At 36.7% G+C, this 20540-nt stretch overlaps 1 protein-coding gene across 11 annotated transcripts in view; it reads right to left on the bottom strand.

Annotated features, from left to right (window-relative positions):
- Window positions 1–20540, bottom strand: part of RASAL2 (RAS protein activator like 2) — a 358056-nt gene that overhangs the window by 120440 nt on the left and 217076 nt on the right. The window lies entirely within an intron of this gene.

Below are 20540 nucleotides of genomic sequence, written 5' to 3' on the forward strand. Positions count from 1 at the left end.
ACAAAGCTTGGTGGTTTTAAGATAAAATTTAACTTTGGACATGCAGTGGCCAGTAGACATTAACGCACACTAATAATTATGGAGAATGTGTATGTTACTACAAAAATACTTTGGCAACTCAAAAGAAAAATATCAAATGGCTTCACTTGTATTTTTTTTTTAAGTTTGTTTATTTTGAAAGAGAGAGAGAGAAAAAGAGAGAGAGCGCACACGTGCATGAGTTGGGGAGGAACCAAGAGAGGAAGAGAGAGAATCCTAAGCAGGCTGTGCATCATCAGCACAGAGCTGGACATGTGGGAACCCATGAACCATGAAATCATGACCTGAGCAAAACCAAGAGTTGCACACTTAACCGACTGAATCACCCAGGTGCTCCCACACCTATTTTTTTTACATTAAAAATCCTAACTATCAAGAACTTTCAGTACATTTATTCTCACCTAGATTGCTACAACACCATACATAAATCTGCCCAGAAAACATCCCTTACTGAAAAAACAAACACTACCCTCAACATTTTAATTTCTTTTTTGTTAGCATTTGAGTATGCTACAAATTGGGCTTTAGCATAATAATAAATTGGAACAAAACAGTTGAATCAATAGATACATAAAACGTGCTCCAATTGATTTTAAATGAGTTTAAATGACAGAACTTCTATAATATTATCTATCTACCTGGAAACTTTATTCACACAAAAGTGGAACACACAAAATTTGTGTAATATAAAGATGAATCAGAAAACAGCTTGTTCTCAAGAAGCTTGCAGTCTATACTTCTCTGATAGTCTACCCTTATCAATAAAAAATGTAACCTCACACATCTAGTACACGTACATTTATTTATAAGTTATATATGTGGGTAATACATGTACTACAACTATGTAGTGAATGTTAGTGAAGTGTATTTTTTTTTATTTTGGATAAAAAATTAAGGGAATAAAAAAAAGCTCGCGTTTTCTTCTCACCCACAATGGACTGCCTTCTGCATTATGCTGGGATGCACCCAGTTTGGAGAGATAATAAATATGGGGCACACTTCAGTGGCCTTCGCAGATATCCTGGAATGATGACAGCATCCTGCCTTCAGAACTGAAGTATGGCCTTAAGAATTCTTCTAAACACAGTACTCTGTCAGTTACTATTGAGTTAATCAGAGTCAGCATACAAATTGAAACACATTTGCCATCTGTAGTTCGTATCAATTTAACACTTTTACAGAAGCAAGATAGGCAGTCCACTGTTTAAGTCACATTCAGTGAAGCATTTAAGCATACTGGGCTTGTTTTCTGGATACCTCTTTATTGACAAGCCAGTTAAAAATGCTATATTTACTGAGAGATGCCCTCAGCCCCACCAACTATTGTCAGATTTGAACATCTCTCCAGATTTAAGGAGATGAAGGAACCTTAGAGTCTTTCTCATTTAAACTAAACTGATCCCTAGTCAAGAGTCATTAAAAGAAAAAAGTGTAGGTACAATTTGGAAGGGTAAAGGAATACTTTATTACTTGAAGGAATTCTATGTTATAATTGTCTGGACAATCTATTCACTATAGTAGATTTGTGTACAGACTGGCATGATTCTTCCCCTCCCTTTCTTCCAAAAAGAGTGTTAAGCAAGGTATTTCTTAATGCCCCTAAATTTTAAATAAACTCAAAGTGGATTAAGTATCCCCGATTTCAAAAAAAAGTGGAAGACAACAGGAGCCAGATTCTTCTGCAGGGCTTACTAGGAGAAGCCTCTCTCTACCACGTCAGTTTCTCAGTCTTTACAGGCAGGGGAAGAATTCAAAGATTACCTTCCAAAATGTGCTATTCTAGAAAGGAATGCATTTCCTACCTATCTTTCTCCCACATCCTAAAAAAGAAACACCAAAGAACCACTGATAAAGACTGGGGGTGTCTGGCTAGCAATTCACTCCAGGTTAGAAAGCCGAAGCAATGTATTAACTAGAGAAAGGCAAGGGAGAGGAGAAAGAGAATGATGGGGTGAATTGTGTCTCCCCAAAATTCATATGCAGAACTCCTTATCCCCAGGACCTTAGAATGTGACATTATTTGGACATAGGGCATTGCAGTTGTGATTGGTTAAGAAGAGGTCATTAGAGTGGATCCTAATCTAGTATTAGTGGTGTCCTTATAAAATCAAGAAGTTTGAACACAGAAGCACTCATACAGGGAGGACAGCATGTGAAGATGATGGCACAGATCAGGGTGACGCTTCCACAAGCCAAGGAAGGTCAAAGATGGCCAAGTAATCACCAGAAACTATGCCAGAGACCTGGAAAAGATTCTCTCTCACAGCCGTCAGAAGGAAGCCACACTGTGGATACCTGGATCTTGGACGTCCAGTCTCCGGAAGTGTGAGGCAAAACATTTCTGGTGTTTAAGCCACCTCGTTTAGTACTTTGTACAGCAACCCTAGCAAATACGCTGACCAAGATACAGCCGAGGGGCAGCCTGGAGCCCTGTGATGATATGTCCAACTAAGTAAAAACTTGTGTCCCTTTTCCCCAGTCCCCCCCTTCCCAGCTCCAACACCACAGAAGTTAGAATTAGAAAAGGGAGGGGGGAGGTGAGAGGAGTGAAAGAATCAGCTGGGCATCTCCCACTCCAAGCTCCGGTGGTGGTAGGTGGTGGGTGGTAGGGGAGTTAATTCAGACAGGAGATAGAATTTTAAATTGAAGTGGACTCAATGGACTGTTTCATTACCGAAAGTAACCAAAAATAACCATTGGCTCCCCATGGTATCATTAGAGATCAGCTTTCTAGCAGTGATAACACAGTGGGGGGCAAAGACTTGGGAAAACAAAACCACCCCCCTTCACCTCCTCTAGGCTTATGCTCAGAGGCAGACTCAGGGGCTGTGGGGCCTGAAGCTTGTTCCATTTGTGGGGCTATCTTTAAGAAAAGCAACACCAAATCACAAACACAAATCTCTCTTTTCTTGTTTTCTCTCCTTCATTAAGGTCCCATATGCTGGTAAGATCTGGGGAGGCCCGGGGCGGCAGAGACTGCCATAAGACAGAGAGAAGTTACTTCAACAGCAGCCAGGTTGTCAAAGGTTTATCAAAATCCTACTGTCATTTATAAGAGTCATTCACAGTTCACCTAAAGACATCATCTTTCAGCTATGGTACAAAATCTGTGGTGATAAGTCACTATCTTGCTTTCCTTTAATGCATTCTTACGTTTCAGCAGTGGTGCATTTAGTCAGGGTCTGCTATATGTTACTGGTAGGAGGTCCTAGTCAATGTGGTTAGACAAGACAAGCAATAGGAACATCTGAAAGAAGGGATATAGATATCTGCAAGAAAAAAAATTAACGATAAATTCTTGCAGAAAAGAAGATGTATTCCTAAGTGAGGATGGCAGCAGGGGACAAGAGAATCAACTGAAAAACAATAAAAGGATTTAGTAAGATAATTAAAACAAAGATGAATGTACAGAAACTGAGTTTTTCTAATTACCAATTGGAAAAATTAATGAGAAAAAGATCCATTAAAAAACAATAAAAGCTATAAACTATGAAACTATAAGCTTAATAAGAAAAATTTAAGATGAATACAGAAAAAAAATATAAAGCTTTATACATGATAGGGTGCTGTTAGACCATGGTGGAGGGAAAAAGGTTGTTCAATAAATATAGCAAGAAAAGGTTATCAGTATGAAAAAAGTATAAAAGTATGAAGATCAACTTCTGGTAGATTAAGGACTTGAATGTCAAGAGCAAAAATTCTAAACTTCTAATAAAAAATATCTTGAGACTGTGGGGTGGGAAATGATTTTGTAAATAAAAAACAAAAAATATTGGCTATAAAATAAATATTGGTGGGTTTATCTATATAAAGTTATTAATATATATTCAAAAAATTTTAATGTTTATTCATTTTTAGAGAGAGGAGGGGCAGAGAGAGAGGGAGACACAGAATCTGAAGCAGGCTCCAGGCTCTTGAGTTGTCAGCACAGAGGCCGACACGGGGCTCGAACTCATGAACCATGAGATCATGACCTGAGCTAAAGTTGGATGCTTAACTGACTGAGCCACCCAGGTGCCCTATAAAATTATAAACTTTTGTTCATCTAATGACCTTAAAAAAAGAAAGTGAAAAGACTAGTTATGAATTGAGAATGTAGGGTGCCTGGCTGGCTAAATTGGAAGACCATGCGACTCTTGATCTCAGGACCATGAGTTCAAGCCCCAAGTTGGGCATAGAGATTACCAAAAAGTAACTATTTTAAATGTAAAAATAATTGAGAAATAGTCATAATACAACTGTTAAAGGGCTACTATCAAGAACCTATGAACAATGCAGTGAGAAGAAGCCTTAAAATCATGAAGCCTTATGTTTTTGGCCAAGATCATCCATTAATTGGGAGACCTTGCATTGATTAGATCATTTGGTGTTTATGTTTCTCTTTTATATCAGGAAACTTTTTAAATAAACATTTTTATGATCCAAAAAAAGGACCATATAAAGAACTCCTATATAATTTATAGAAAGAGCACAACAATTCAATGGAAAAATGGGCAAGAGATAAAAATAATTTCACAAAAGCATAGCCACAGACTTACAAAAAAAAATTGCTCAGTATTGCTAGTAATCAGATTAAGCAAATCAATGGTTTTCACTACACGACAAAAATTTAAAATTCTGACAATACCAAATATCAAGCAGAATGTGGATTCCTCAAGGTTTCACATAAATTGTTCATGGTAAAACAGTTTGGCATTATTTGCTAAAATTGACCATTTAGGACACCCTAAGACCCAGAAATTCTACTCCTGGAAATACAGCAAAGAGGAACTCCTGCAAATGGATAAAAGAAAGTACAGGAATGTTAACAGTGGCACTGATACCAATAGTAAAATTCTGTTTAACAAACCAAATACACTTCAGTGATAGGCTGAGCCCCAAAATGAAGCTCCACTTTAACTCTAAATTTGTTTGGAATATTCAAACAATGTAAAAATCATGCAGTACTCAAATAAATGAACTATAGCAACACCATGGAAAGATATTAGTAATACAATATTTAAATGAAAAAATAAGTCCCAAAAGAATATATTAAAAATTTTCCCTTTTATATAAAGTTAAAAACAACTAGAACTTAGAAATGTATATGAAGGTTAATTCTCCCCCAAGTAATCTACACATTCACTGTAATCACTGTAATTTTTTTTGGCTGGGAGTGGGGGACAACTTGATTGTATAGTTCACATGGAAAAAGAAATTCATGAGTTAAAAAAAAAACACACACACACATTTTGAAAGGAAGAACTAATTAGAGGGAATTTGCCATATCCATAAGAGAAGCACAGGAAAACCTACAGTCACTAAAACATCATGACACTGATGCAGGAATAAAACAGTAGATCTGTGGACCGCAAAAATAGCCCAGAGAAAGCCACATAGGTATTTAGCTGGTAATAAAGAATACCTTTCAAATCAGTGTGGAAAGAACAGACCATTCAGTACAAGGTGTTGAGATGACTATGAGTTCTGAAAAAAAATCTCATTTCACAAAACCAGAAATAAATTCCAGATAAAGAACCTAATCTTAAATTGAGAAATGCCTTTTTAAGCATCTCACAAAAGCCAGAAGTTACAGTGGGAAAGAGAAGTAGACTGAAAATCATAAAAATTAAAACCTTCAAATAGCAAAAAAAAAAAAAAAAAAAAAAGACATCCTGAATAAATTTGTAAGGCTATTTAACAGCATCTATCAAAATATGAAATGCAAGCTACCTTTGATTCTTTTTCTAAGAACCAATCCTACAGAAATATCAGTACAAATAATAAACACAGATATGTGTATAGATATAGATATCTATATATATATACACACATGTGTGTGCGTGTGTGTGTGTGTATATATATAAAGATGTTTAACACAAAGTTGGTAATGGCAAAAACTAAAAACACTGAGTGTTCATAAGGAGGGAAACAGATAAGTCTACAATGAAATATGCAGCCTTGAAAAATCTAGGTATAAATGTAATGAAATGAAATGTTTTCATCATATTCTTTTCATTTAAAATATAATGTCATACAGAAAACAGCATAAACATAAGAAGTTTAATGAATTATAATGCCACCAAAGCAAGAATTAGAACATTGCTAGCAACTTGTAATACCCTATAGATCTCAAATATCCTATACTGATCCCAACCCCCTCCCCCTACAGATAATGACAACTCTGACTTCTATGGTAAATATTCTTTGCTTCTATTTACAGTTTTTTTAAATATTTATTTATTTTTGAGAGAGAGAGAGAGAGAGAGAGAGAGAGAGAGCGAGCATGAGCAGGGGAAGAACAGAGAGAGAGAGGCAGACATAGACTCCAAAGCAGGCTCCAGGTTCTGAGCTGTCAGCACAGAGCCCAGTGCAGGGCTCAAACCGACAAAAGTGAGTTCATGACCTGAGCCGAAGTTGGATGCCCAACCAATTGAGCCACCCAGGCGCCCCTCTATTTACAGTTTTAAAACTCAAACGTGCATCCCTCAATACATAGTTTTGTCTTCCTCTTTTCTTCAATTTTACATAAATGGTATAAAACAACAGGCATATTTTGGGGTTTGGTTTCTTTTACTCTGTATTTTCAAGACTTGTTAGTATCATCGTGTGTCTCTATAGTTTCTTCATTTTAATTACTGTATTCCATTGCATGACTATCTTAAAAAAGATTTACTGATTTTGTTTCCAGGTTGTATCCAGTTTGAGGCTATTACAGATGTTTGCTTGTCTTGTATATGCATCACCATGTACATAAGCATGTATTTTTGTTGGGTTAGCACTGTTTTCAGTTTTACCAGATAATGCCAAATTGTTTTCTAAAGAAACTGTATAAATTTTCACTCCCACTAGCAACGTAAGAGTTCCCATTGTTCTAGATCTTTGACACCTTTGGTTTTATCAGGCTTTAAATTTCAGCCAACCCAGAAGTCACATAGTGGGTATTCTGTCATAGTTTTAACTTGAGTTCCCTTGATTATTAATCAGGCTGAGCACCTCTTCCCATGTATATGATCGTTTGGTCATCTTCTTTTGTGAAGTGCCTAATCAAGTCTTTTGCCCATTTTTCTATTGGGCTTGGTCTTTCTTATTAATTTGTAAGAGGGCTTGATTTATTTTGTTACAATCAATTTCTTTGCTGGTTCATGTAGCTTGACTTTTTGCTTTCTCAGCAGTGTCTCCTGATGAACTTAAGTCCTTAATATAGTAACATTTAACACTTGTTTTTTTTAATTTTTAAATGTTCATTTACTTTTGAGAAAGAGAGACAGAGTGCAAGCAGGGGAGGGACAGAGAGAGAGAGAGAGAGGAAGACACAGAATCGGAAGCAGGCTCCAGGGTCTGAGCCATCAGCACAGAGCCCAATGCGGGGCTTGAACCCACAAACCATGGGATCATGAACTGAGCTGAAGTCAGACACTGAACTGACTGAGCCACCCAGGTGCCCCTACTTTTTTCTTCTTTATAGTTAGTGTTTTTTCTGACTTAAAAATTATTTCTCTATTCTAAAACTATAAATATGTTATGATACATTTAAGTGTTATTTTGTCTTTTATATTTAGGTCTACAATCTACATGGATTTAGTTTTGTGTAAGATGTAAAGATGGAATCTACTTTCATTTCTTTTTCCATAGAGACATCCAGTTCATCCAGTACCATTTACTGAAAAGACCCTAATTTCCCCACCACTCTGCAGTTCTAATTTTATCAGAAATAAAATTTACATATATGCATAGATCTGTTTCTGAACTCTTTATTCTCTTCTATTGGTCCATTTCTAACACCAATCCCACTTTGTCTCAATTGCTCTTGCTATAGCTTTTTAAAAGTCTGGAGAAATGACAGAGCAAGTCCTCCCAGCTTTATTTCTTTTAAAGCTTTTGGTTATCTTTGGGCCTTTGCAGAGCCATATAAACTTTACAATCCATTTGCAAAACTAAAACCTCTTGTGAAATTTTTACCAGGACTTCATTGAATGACTAAAGGAATATGGCAGAAAATTAATATCCTACAACCTAGTATTCTGATTCCAGAAACCTTGATAGTTCCATAATTTTTTTTTTAATTTTTTTAATGTTTATTTATTTTTGAGACAGAGAGAGACAGAGCATGAACAGGGGAGGGTCAGAGAGAGAGGGAGACACAGAATCCAAAGCAGGCTCCAGGCTCTGAGCTGTCAGCACAGAGCCCGACGCAGGGCTCGAACTCACGGACCATGAGATCATGACCTGAGCCGAAGTCGGACGCTTAACCGACTGAGCCACCCAGGCGCCCTGATAGTTCCATAATTTTTTAAATAAAGTTTTACACTTGGATTTTTAGATATTTTGCACATCTTTTGTTAAATATACTCCTAAGTAATGATATTTTATGTCACCGTAAACAGTACCTTTTTTTAAAAAAAAAATTCACTTTCAGTTTGTTGTTTGTATATAGAGATACAATTGCTTTTTGTTTATGGATTTTGTATCTAGCAATCTTGCTAAACTCAGTATTTTTGTTTGTTTTCCTAAACACATCATCAGCAAATTATAAATATTTTGTGTCTTCCCCATCCTTATATATTTTCTTGCCCTACTGTACTAACTGGGACCTCCAGTAAATGTGAAATAGCAGTGGTAAGAGTGGACCTCCTGGCCTTGATCTTCATCTGAAAGGCTTTTAACCACTAAGTAGGATGTTTGCTAACTGGTTTTGTAGATATCCTTTATTAAAATAAGGACGTTCTTTTCTATTCCTGTTTTGCTAAGAGTTCATATGAATGGTTGTTAAATTTTATCAAATGTGGTTTTTGCACCAATTGAGATGATTTAAAGGTTTTTCTCCTTCAGTCTGTTAATAGTGAATTATATCATTTTTAAATATTAAATGAAATTTGCATTGGTATTATAAACCCAAATTTGTCATAAAGTATGATTCCACTTGCCAATATTTTGTTTAGGATTTTGGCGTCTATGCTAATGAATAAGACTACCCTATAACTGCCCTTTTATGTAATGTTGTTGCTAGGTGGTATAAAAGTGATGCTAGCCTTATAAAATTAGATGATGCATATGGTCTCTCTTCTTTTTAGAAAAAATCGTGTACTTTGAAATGATATCTTTCTTAAATGTTTGCTAGAATACTTAAGCAAAGTCTTCTAGGCTTAGATTTTTTTTGTGGAGAAGATCTTGATTACAGATTCAATTTCTGTAATAGTTATGGAGTATTCAGATAGTCTATTACTTCTTGTGTCAGTTTCAGTGAGTTGTATTTTCCTGCAAGTTTTACTATTTCAACTGATATTAAAATTCATTTTTATAAAGGTGTTCATAATATCTTATAAATACTTTTATTGTATATAAGATCAAGAGCAATGTACTTTTTTCCCTTCCTGATAATAATTATATTTTTCATGATCAGTTTTGCCAGATTTGTCAATTTTAGGTCTTTTCAATTAACTCGCTCTTTGTTGATTTTTTTCTACTGCATGTTTTCTTTTTAATTTTTTTTTAATGTTTATTAATTTTTGAGAGACAGAGAGAGACAGACTGTGCACGGGGGAGGGGTGGAGACAGAGGGAGACACAGAATCTGAAGCAGGCTCCAGGCTCTGTGCTGACAGCTTAGAGCCTGACATGGGGCTTGAACCCATGAACCATGAGATCATGACCTGAACCAAAGCCACCCAGGAGCCCTTTCCTGCTGCATGTCTGATTTAATTCCTACTTTTTATCCTTTTTTCCTTCATTTTCTTTATTATGGTGTTATTTTTCTAACTTCAAGTTCTATTCTAGTTAAATCATACTAGTTTTGATATGTAATATTTCATCATCATTCAGTTGAAAATATTTTATAACTTCCATTACAATTTCTTTGTTGATCTGTGGGTTATTTAGAAGCATCTTTCTGAAGTTTTTAAGGAAGACAGCTTAAAATATATATGTTTGTCCCACTTGGTTGTTTTCAGTGGATTATTCAGAAACCCTTGCCCACTATTACTAGAAACAGCCTACAGTATATTCTAAAGTGAAAAATGCAAGTGGAACTACAATATGTATTGTTTGATTCTGTAGAAAACAAAACACAGAAAAAATAGAATCTGGAAGTATAAATTTTAATTGTTAATTGTGGTTACATGTGCAGAAAATAACAGAATTCCTGGAGTATAGGGGAAGGAAGAGCTTTTACACCTGGGCTCGGTTTAAATTTTTTACAAGCAGCGGCAGCTATTACTTACAATAGCCAAGATATGGAAGCCATCTAAGTGTCCATTCATAGATGAATGTATAAAGAAGATGTGATATATATACGTACTCCTTCTATTTCCATGAAACATCGTTTTTCCATCCCTTCACTTGCAGTCTATAAGTGTCATTAGATTTGAAGTGGTGTCTTGTAGGCAGCATATAGATGTGTCTTGGTTTTTTAAATCCATTCAGCTGCCCTGTGTCTTTTGATTGGAACATTTGGTCCATTTGTACTTAAAGGAATTATCGATAGGTCTGTACTTAGTGCCATTTTGTTCATTGTTTTCTGGTTGTTTTTGTAGTTCTTCTCAGTTCTTACCTTCTTCTCTTGCTTGCTTCCCTTGTGATTTGATGACTTTCTTTACTATTATGTTTGGATTCCTTTTTATTTTGTGTGTATTTATTATGGTTTTTGATTTGTGGTTACCATGAGGTTCATACACAACATCCTATGTATATATCCAGCAGTCTATGTTAAGTTGATGGTTGCTTAAGTTCAAACATATTCTAAAAGCACATTTTTACTCCTCCCCTCCACGTTTTATGCATGTCACATTATACATCTTTTTATTTCGTGTTTCCCTTAACTAATTTTAACAGATACCACTGATTTTAGTGCTTTTGTCTTTTAACCTTCATATTAGCTTAAAAGTCTGATCTACTTACTACCTTTTCTATAGATTTGCTTTTACCAGTGAAATTTTGTCCCTTCTTGGTTAGGGGTCTTTCCTTTTTGCTTAAAGTCATTTTCACATTTCTTATAAGGCAAGTTTAGTGGTGATGAACTCCTTTAACTTTTGTTTGTCTGAGAAACTATTTGTCCTTCAATTCTGAATAATAACCTTGCTGGGTAGCATATTTTCGGTTGTAAGTTTCTTCTTTTCAGCACTCTGTATATATCATGCCACTTCCTTTTGGCACACAGAGTTTCTGTTGAAAAAATCAAGTGATAGCCTTATGGGCGTGTACGTAACTATTTGCTTTCCTCTTGCTGTTTTTAAGATTCTTTTGTACAAAACTATTTGCTTTTATCTTGCTGCTCTTAAGATTCTCTCTTTAATTTTGGACATTTTCATCATTATTTGTATTGGCTTGAACCTCCTTAGGTTCATCTTGTTTGGGGATCTCTGTGCTTCCTGGACCTGGATTCCTCTTTCCTTCCCCAGGTTAGGGAAGTTTTCAGCTATTATTTCTTCAAATAGGTTTTCTGCCCCATTTTCTCTCTCTTTTCTACTTCTGAGAACCCTATAAAGCAAATGTCAGCGTGCTTGATGCTATCTCCAAGAGGAGATAATCCTTTAACCTAATCCTCATTTTTTTTTAAGTTTGTTTATTTATTTATGAAAGAGAGAGAGAGAGAGAGAGAGAGAGAGAGAGAGAGAGAGAGAGATCCCAAGCAGGCTCCACATCACCAGCGTGAACCCTAACGCGGGGCTCAAACTCACAAACCATAAGATCGTGACCTGAGCCGGAGTCGGATGCTTAACTGACTGAGCCACCGAGGCGCCCCACCTATCCTCATTTTTAAAAATTCTTTCTTATTGTTGTTTAAGTTGGGTCATCTCCACTATCCTATCTTCCAGACTGCTGATTCTCTCAAGTCTGTTTTTCATTTCAGTTATTTTATTCTTCAGCTCTGAGAGTATTTTCTCTCTTTGATGAACTTCTCACTGAGTTCATCCTTTCCTCTCTCAATTTCAGTAAGAATCTTTATGAGCATTACTTTGAACCCCTTATCCGACAAATTGCTTACCTCAATTTTGATTATTTTTCTGAGGTTTTGTCTTCTTTCTTCCTTTAGAACATATTCCTCTCTTTATTTTATCTGATTCTCTGTATTTATTTCTATGTATTAGGCAGATCAGCTATGTCTACTGGTCTTAATACTAGTGGCCTTAGGTAGAAGGCATCCTGCCCCTTAATCATCAGAGCGACACATTCTGAGGGTGTCCCTTGTATGGGCTGCAGAAGCCCTCTTGTGACTGGACCATGACAGCTATGGGTGTGCTGGGGTGCAGGGCTAGCCCCTGGTACAGCTGGTGTGTTGATGGGTGGGATTGGTCCCCACCCCCCACTGGGAAGGAGCAGTGTTAGAGAAGCATCAGTTCCGGCTGCGGCTGCCTGCTGTGTGGTGGGGAGGTAGTCACTTTGGAGGAACACCAGGCCCAAATGAGGCTGCCTGCTGGGTGTAGGAGGGTTAGGCACATTGCAGGCAGGCTGGGTGGGGCAGGTCCACAGGGAAATGCCAGAGTGGGGTGAGTTGTGCTGGCAAAGTAGGTGAAGACCCTGGGACAGAAGTGACTCCTGCCAGCGTCCAGCTGGCGAGGCTAAAAAAGGGTGAGAAAAATGGTGCCCACCAGCATTTCTATTCCTGGGGCAAGTTCCTAGAGGTCCTTTACCCTTCAACACTTGCACTAAAATTAGTCAATAAATCTTCATGTTGAACCCAGGTGCTTTTCCAACTGCTACCTCTGTGCTGGGTCTTGAACCAAGCAATGTAATGTGCTGGCCCTTTAAGAGTGGAGTCTCAAGTTTCTTAGAGCTAAGTGTTCTGGAGTTAAACTCCACTAATTTTCTTTCTTTTTTTTTTTTTTTTTTTTTTTAATGTTATCTTTACCACATTGAACTTTAACATTTTTTTTTTAATTTTTTTTTTCAACTTTTTTTTTTTTATTTTTATTTTTGGGACAGAGAGAGACAGAGCATGAACGGGGGAGGGGCAGAGAGAGAGGGAGACACAGAATCGGAAACAGGCTCCAGGCTCCGAGCCATCAACCCAGAGCCTGACACGGGGCTCGAACTCACGGACCGCGAGATCGTGACCTGGCTGAAGTCGGACGCTTAACCGACTGCGCCACCCAGGCGCCCCAAACTCCACTAATTTTCAAAGGCAAATATTGTGTGAGCTCATTTTCCTGCAGATTCCCAGAGTTGGGGTGCCCAATATGGGCTTTTATCCCCTCGGTTCTCAGGGAGGACACTCCTGCCTGTGGTATTCCTCCAACTTATGGGTCATCATGCCAGGGGTTTGCTTCCTGACTGTGTCTCTGCCCCTCCTCCCATTCCCAACGTGGCTCTTCTTTATTCTGAAGCTGTGGACGAGCTATTTGGCTAGTCCTCAGGTCATTTTCAGAGTGAGCTGCATTGTATGTAGTGGAATCCTTGGAGTCTCCATGGGAGGAAGTGAGCTCAAGATCCTCCCGTCTACCATCTTCCCCCTTATTATAAAATACTTTTATAATTGAGGTATTACATATGAAAATTAGTATTTTATATGGTATGCTCAGAGCTTGCCAAAAGCCTATGATTTGCATAGTGCAATTTTTTAAAATTTTTTGTTTTAATGTTTATTCATTTCTGAGAGACAGCCAGAGTATGAATGGAGGAGGGGCAGGAGAGAGGGAGGCACAGAATCTGAATCGGGCTCTGGGCTCCGAGCTGTCCGCACAGTTGCATAGTGCAATTTTATTTTGAAGATGCACATGCAAGCCTGGTCTCTCAGATGCCCTCCCCATAGAACCCTTTAAATGACCCAAAATGTAAAGTCCTTGGATGCACACACCAACTAGACGACTTTCAATAAGAAAATAAATATGGCATCATTACTCATCTCCTACATAAACAAAAGAGACTTTCAAAGAATATCACACCAACATCTTACAAGTTTGCTCAAAGTTTTTTGTTTTGTTTTTTGGATTTTTTAAAATCAAAATGAAGGAATTATAGAAATGTCTTTTCTCAAATCCTTTACTGATGTATATGATACGCTCAGAAAAGTATAAAAATAATGAGTATACAGGTCAATAAATTTTCTCAAATGGAACTCATCCCAATAAGCAGCAGTGGGATTAAACAAAACAAGACAAAGCAGAACATTGCCAGCAACAAGACACCTCCTTTATGCACCCTTTTCGGTCATTACCCCATACAGATAATCACTATGCTGATTTCCATCACCTCAGATACATGTGGACCGTATGTAAGTAGAATCACACTGTGTATATATACTTGAGACTAACTTTTTATGCTCAGCATACATTTGTGAGATTTACTCTGCTGCATGAAGCAGTAGCTTGTTCTTTGTCAACGCTGTATAGAATTCCATTGTGTAAGCAAACCATTCTATCCATTCCATTGCTGATGAACATTTGGGTAGTTTCTGATTTTTAGTTGTTATGAATGGTGCTGTTGTGAACATTTTTGTGCAGGTTTTTTTGGTGACCCTATTTATGCATTCTATTGGCACATAAATAAGAGTGGAATTGCTGAATCATGGAGCATTGTTTAGCTTTACTAGATATTGTCATCTAGTGCTCCAAAGTAGTTGTGTACATTTATATTTCCATCGGCAGTATAAAAATTCCTTTTGTTCTGGAGTCTTATCAACATGTGGTATTTTCTATTTTTCTCATTTTAGACATTTGACATTCCATTTTGGTTTAAATTTGCATTTCCCTGAGAACTAATAAAACTGAGCACCTTTTCGTATATGGAATGGCCATCTGGATCACTTCTTCTGCAAAACTGGCATTCAAGTCTTGCCTTTTTCTCATTGATGTGTAGGAGTTTGTTATATATAATGAGTGGGTAATAAAATTTTTAGATTTCTCTTTTCAAACAAAATAAATGAATAAACAAATGAAAAGCAGAATCAGACCTATAAATACAGAGAGCAAACCCACGGTTGCCAGAGCGGAGGGGAGAAGGGAGGATGAAATGGGCAAAGGACAGTGGGAGAAGGAGGCCGCCAATTATGGAATGAGTAAACCACAGGAATAACGGGCACAGCATAGGGAATATAGTCAATGATATTGTAATAGTGATGTCAGGACAGATGGTAGTTACACTTGTGGTAGGCATAGCACAACACAGAGAAGGTTCATCGCTATGTTGTACACCCGAAACTAATGTAATATTGTGTGTCAACTATACTGAAATAAAATAATAAAATTTCTCGTTTCAGACTGTCAGAGAAAAACATAACATAAGCAACATCTGGACTAAACCTGAAGAGTCTTACAACAGCTTCCATTCTCCTTTAATGTGGGTTTGACAAGGGAAAAAGAAATAAAAAGTCCGTCTTTAAATATTTAATTCAAGAACCAGCAGAATGAAAATGGGTTTATAATTGCTGACACTGGGAGAAACCTAGTGGGACGCTGTCATAAATTATTGTACTTTTGTAGTAATGAAATAGTCATACCCTTGAAGCTCACTATTTCTTGTTAATTAAAATTTCATTGTCAAATACATTTTACAGTTTGCTCACAGGAACATATGTTTCCGAAAAAAAACCTGGTAAATAATTAGTTGGATTTTCTTTTTAAAGGACGAGACAAAAGCCTGGCTTCTGGTTTTTAAATACCTTCCTATTTAAAAACAAAACAAACGCGCACCCTGCCTCTCTGCCCCACCAAAAACAACCTTGAAATCAAGTAATATCATCAAGGGTTGACCAAAACAGTTCTACTGAGGCACAGGGGACAAATAAATCTACTTCCACTAGACTTCTGCCTTTTTCATTACAATAAATTCCCTCTGCATAGTATATGTTGGTTTTGTATAAGCTAAAAAATGTTTCCAAGAGAGATGGGTTGTCATTCCTGTAATGACAGCAGTAACTCCTAGGATTTCTTCTTTACACCACGTTTTTGGTTTTGTTAGTAAAAATGGTTGACACCATGTTCAACTGAAAACAAACAACTTTTAAAAAAATTTACCTTTAAAAGCTGATCATCAGTCAAGTATAAATACTGAGTGCTGCGTTTATAAGGGAAGGAAATGAATAAAACTAAAATTACTAAAAACCTGTTTCAAAATTTTAGCAATTGTAGCTACTATGCAAATACTTATGATCAAAATGATAATACTGGCAAACCACTGTGATGGTTCCCTGAACTTTAAGTGGAGGCAAAATGCTTCAAGGAAAATCTCATGATGTATGTAAGCAAATTATACAGAAGATAAAATAGACTTCAATTCATTAAAAATCTTCTTAAATTTCAGCTGTGTAATGGAGACTCACAAAAATCAGACCAAATACTATGTGATGCTGTTCCTCTAACCACATGCAGAAAGCAATTAAATAACCTATTACCTTTTCTTTGAGTGATTATTTCCCATACTTTGAGAAAATGCCAGTAACAAATATTATATAACCATATAGAGCAAACTCTTAGAAATGAGCTCTTTACAACGAACTCTTGCTACACAAAAGATGATTATCATTCCCTGTTAACAGACTTATTACATTTTGTCCTGTTCTTTGACTAAGCAAACCCATTTCTTTCTATATATTCACACTGGCTAGTTTTGTTTGTTTGTTTTGGGGGGGCTCTTCTTGCACTCACTTTGACACATCATTCTTTAAACGGGGGGGCAGAAAATAAATTATTTTATATTCTGGCAAAAGGAGTTATTGAAGAAGAGACGCAAACACCTTACCTTCTCCTACGTGACTCAAAAGACAAGAAATCAAATCAACTACACATGGCCTGTTTGGAGTATAATTTAACAAAAAAGTTACAAACCAGAATATTAAAGAGCAGAAGAATATCCAGTTTTTCTCCTCTTCATATTAACTAAAGGTAGTATCCATGAATAGTTAACTATGTAACAGTGCTGTTAAAATCTTTCAAAGGTACTCCATAGTCTTTGGAATTAGATGCAAGACATCAGAGTTAGCAACTCGTCCAACAGGTTGACTGCGTGACACCTGATCCTGAATGACCCTTGCCTGATCCTGGCATCTTAAGTTGCTTACTTTAGAAATCCTGTCAAGAAAGAGCAAGCAGGACCAGGTAGTTTCTTCTTCAAAGAACAGGACTGCTGTAACTTAAAATAACTTTTCAAGTTGCTGCTTCAGCAATTCATTTATTCCTAAAATACCGTAAACCTGAGAATGACGGAAATGCAGACTCTCTACAGAGTCAAATTATTGATAAGAACTCACTGGCTCTCTCTCCAGTGTTTAACTTCATAGTACTCCTAATTCAACTGAATGGTAAAGTCTGAGTAGGCACAAGGAGGACACTAGAAAAGATAAAGACCTTCATCTGAATTTTAATGACTGATTCAGTAAATCTCTCCTACTTGTCAAGTATGTACAAAGAAAGTATTATCACTGGCAATGCTTAAGGCTTCCAAACACAAGCTGAGATCATACCCATAATTAAATGTGGAATCTGGTAGACTGAATCCCAATGAGCACACACAAAAAAATAAATAAATAAAATAAGGAAGAAGAAGAAGAAGAAGAAGAAGAAGAAGAAGAAGAAGAAGAAGAAGAAGACAACTATAACAGAAGTCATATTGCTGAGTCATGACTCATTTTTTTAATCACGGTTCACTAGTAAACAACAGAACATAACCATTTTGTTTCCCTCTCTGCACTAAGAACTACATATTTTAAGGAAGTTTATGTAACTCAAGTGTAAGAATCTGGTGAACTTGATTTCACAATAGTCACCTGTTTCTTTATTAAAACTGATATACAGGGAACTAAAAACAAGAACCACCAGGAACAACGACTAGAGAGCACGAGAACATAAAAGAACAGAAGAGAAAAAGAAAGAACAAAACCAGAGTGTAACACTTTTTCTCTCCAGAGGTTAGTGAAGGTCAAGAATGAGGCAGAAGGGGAAATCCACCCATGTTGTATACATAAAAGGATTCCCAGAGTTTTGAGTGAATTATCAGGTAACTTTTATGAGTAGAGAATTAATTTGACGACTTAGAGCATTTTGCGTGTCCAGCCTCAAGCCCTTGCTCTTGGTCTGTCTTTTGCCTTCACTTTTGTCTGAAAAGATTTCATTCTTAAGGTTTTAACTGGGATACAAAACACAAAATTATACCTAAGAGGTAGAAAGAAACTATAGTGAAAAAGGAGAAAGATCAAGTCCTTTGAAAGAGACAAAAGTTTTAATCACCCAGAGCCAATCTTGTAAATCAAATTATGACAAATGTCATAGCTATGTTACAGGGCTCTTTGAGAATTTAGTATAGGAACTGTATTTCTATGGAGACAGAGATATATATTTCACGAAAAAAAACATTTTAAAGAAATCAGTATCAAGGAAAAACCATGAAGAGTGAAAATGAGTCTGCCTTCAAGAAAACACTGGTCCAAAGAGAATTATTTCACATCCATATGAGAGTTTCTTTTCTCATGCTACTCATTTCACTTCACCCATTCGACTTCCATTTAGATATTATCTTTAGTCATAAAATGGGCACCTTATGACTGCTTTTCTTTAACACAGAAAGTATAAACATGCATAATCTTACAGCTGTATTCAGAGAAAAAGGAATATGTGTTTCTTTCTAATATTTTCTCTTTCTAAGGCATGGTAGTGAGTTTTAGAATGGTTAGTTTGGTTAATAAAATAGTTTCTTTCAAGTTAGGTCAGTAAAATACCAGCACTAGATTAATGACCTCTGACTGTTTCTGACATGGAGAAATATACTCAGGCCAAATGTCCATCTTAGTATCTGTCTGTCTGTCTGTCTCTCTCTCTCTCTCTCACACACACACACACACACACACACACACACATACACACATACACACACATATCATGGCAACCCTTTCACATACTCCACGAAACATAAAAGACCAGAGACGAATCCCAGCCATGTGTAATACCACACGGGCACTGCTAACTGGGTAGAGCATTATGTCCTCATGTTCACAGTCATCAAGTCCTCTTATAAACAGTGTGCTTAAATAATGGATCCTGCACTAAGACAAACCGTCTCTTGTTTCCCACTGGGTGGGACTTTGTAATTTGGTTTCCGATAGCCGAGAGCGGTAATGAAACCATTCCTTACAACTTACTGCTCATCCCACACAGACTTGTAAATCACCACACAGGCCCAGTCAAAAACTGGAATGAGCAGGTCAGGCTGTAACACAAAAGGGCCACATCCTTGCACTGTGCTTACAGCCAAATGGAGCGAACTTGTTCCCAGGAGCTGTTAAGAGCCATGACAGATCCTTTTGACAGCGGCTATCTCTACTATTTAGCTCACTAGGATAGTGTGGCCTCTCTCAACCCCACAATGGTCTGCACAAAAATGGAAAGGGCAGCAACCTTTTTTAGAGACTAAATGAAAATGTATGAAGACAGATGTTCACTGTCTGTGGTGACTCTCGAGATTCTCAACTTAAGTTATCCTCTAACACACAATTCATGAAGTGAAGTAACAGAGGACCCTTTTAAATGGAGAGAAACAGAGCTGGGCCTTGGATAAGAAAGCGATCGGTCCAAACTGTTAGATAATTTAAAACTGTTGTCTCACATTTAAAAAAATAAACACAGGAAAGGCAGTGAACATGGAACGATTTTTTGCCTCTAGTAATAGATACAAGTAAAAAAATTAGATACAACCTTTACTAACTTAAAGTATACAGGAAATTGCTAAGTCCTAAAGTCTTTAAGAGATACTGAAGTCAATTTGAAAGAGTTTCAATTTCATATACAAATATTCAGAATATGCCACAGCTATGTAACTGCGTATATAACAACATGTAAATCATAGCCATTTTCCTTAACTGAAAGCCATTTTTTTCTGATACTTTGTTATATATATTTGATCAAGAGCATGATATTAGCATTGATTTGATGACATCCAGCCCCCAATATCTCCTTCCCACAAGATTTTAATCTAGGTTTATGATGATGCATTTGTCTATTTATGCAGTAATTTATGGCACTTGAGGCCGACAGATACAGCACAGATAAAATATAAAACCTAACTGTAACTGGTACCACGATAACAACAGTAAACTGAAAATCAGGAGATAGGGATTTTCATTTCAATTCTGTTTCTAGATCTGTGATCTTGAGCAAGCACTAAATCCCCTAGACCTCAATGTTCTTACTGAAAATGTAGAGATTGGCCTATAGATGATCTCTAAAATCTCTTTCAGATTTAATTTTCAGTGGGCTAACTGGTTAAAGACTCTAACTTGTCATCTATTGGCAAAAGATATTAAAAGTCTACCCTGGACAGAAAGAACAAGCCAAGTTCTCGTTTGAATGCTCTACTGTTATGTACAGATCCAACCTGTTGAACTTTCTGAATGACACATTTATTTACGTGCTTCTGAGACTCAAGCAAGACTGTTAAGTTCTTATTGATGGTCAATATATTTTGTCTTCCTCAGAGAGAAATGAGTTGCATCCATTTCCAGTCATCTTAACATCTCATAAAGAATTCTGGGTAAGATCCAGAATAAGAGTCCACTTCAAATTATTAAAAGAACAAGTAAATGCTGCATTGTTAATACTT

Source organism: Panthera pardus, unplaced genomic scaffold (assembly GCF_024362965.1).
Source record: "Panthera pardus isolate Hobbes unplaced genomic scaffold, ASM2436296v1 HiC_scaffold_21, whole genome shotgun sequence".
Lineage (NCBI taxonomy): Eukaryota > Metazoa > Chordata > Mammalia > Carnivora > Felidae > Panthera > Panthera pardus.